Below are 990 nucleotides of genomic sequence, written 5' to 3'. Positions count from 1 at the left end.
GTTCGAAGTGACAACACCTCTTTTCCTAACAGGAGACATAATAAATGCAAGAAAATGTGTGTATTTTATTCTACTTTTTTTTTTACTCACCTGGAGATGTATAAATCAACCTCCAGAACATGATTTGTTGAACACCACACAAAAACTGCAGGTAGCCATTCAGCAGCACTACTGGTATGTCCTCTCAACTGGACCACAGGAGAAAAAACACAGTTATCAAAACATTGCACTGAAACAACATAGCTTCAGACAAACTTATACACACACATCAATTTTAACTTTGAAACGAGACAAAATCCATATTTCGGCTAACAGGAACAGACGAGCTTCCATAAATTTCACTATTAGTTTTTTTTTTTTTCCTTTTGGACGAGCCCCCATATTATGTTACGACCCGGCTCTAAGAGTTGCAACATAATTGGAAACACGACACAGGATGCCAGTTTTAAACCTTTAGAAGACCATTTATTAAAGTGTCTAGGAGTAAAAACTGTGAGTTGGTGTCACCCTCGGTGCTCCATACACTGGATGCACAGAGCGTCTGGCTCACCACCTGGACCACTTCAGGAGTGTGGTCCAATACCAGATCTGCCTCCACACCAAGGTCTCTGACTGGTCACTGTCCTGTCCACCGTCGTGCTCCCGGTAGACCTTCTTGTCCATTTAACAGCCTCTCTCGGAGTCATCTCCTTCCAGAAGAAAGCTCTCGTTCTCGTCCCGGTCCGTGCGTCAACATTCAGTCAGTTCCAGCCTTTTTGCACCACCAAGCCATCCTCATACGTTTTTGGGTTTTCAAGAAACTACATACAGCAGCTTTAAAAAAGGTTTAAAAAAACAAAGAAAATCTTCAGGTAAAATCTCACAAAATAGTGAGATAGACCCTCTTTGTGTTCACGTCAACAGGAATAAACATTTTTAATTTTATTTCAGATGTCAAAAATCTGAGATCTACGAGAAAATAAATAAATATTTAAGTTGTTCACACAATAT

The sequence above is a fragment of the Austrofundulus limnaeus genome, unplaced genomic scaffold, assembly GCF_001266775.1.
Source record: "Austrofundulus limnaeus strain Quisiro unplaced genomic scaffold, Austrofundulus_limnaeus-1.0 Scaffold392, whole genome shotgun sequence".
NCBI lineage: Eukaryota > Metazoa > Chordata > Actinopteri > Cyprinodontiformes > Rivulidae > Austrofundulus > Austrofundulus limnaeus.
The sequence above is the reverse complement of the archived record's forward strand: the minus strand, read 5'-3'. Positions refer to the sequence as shown.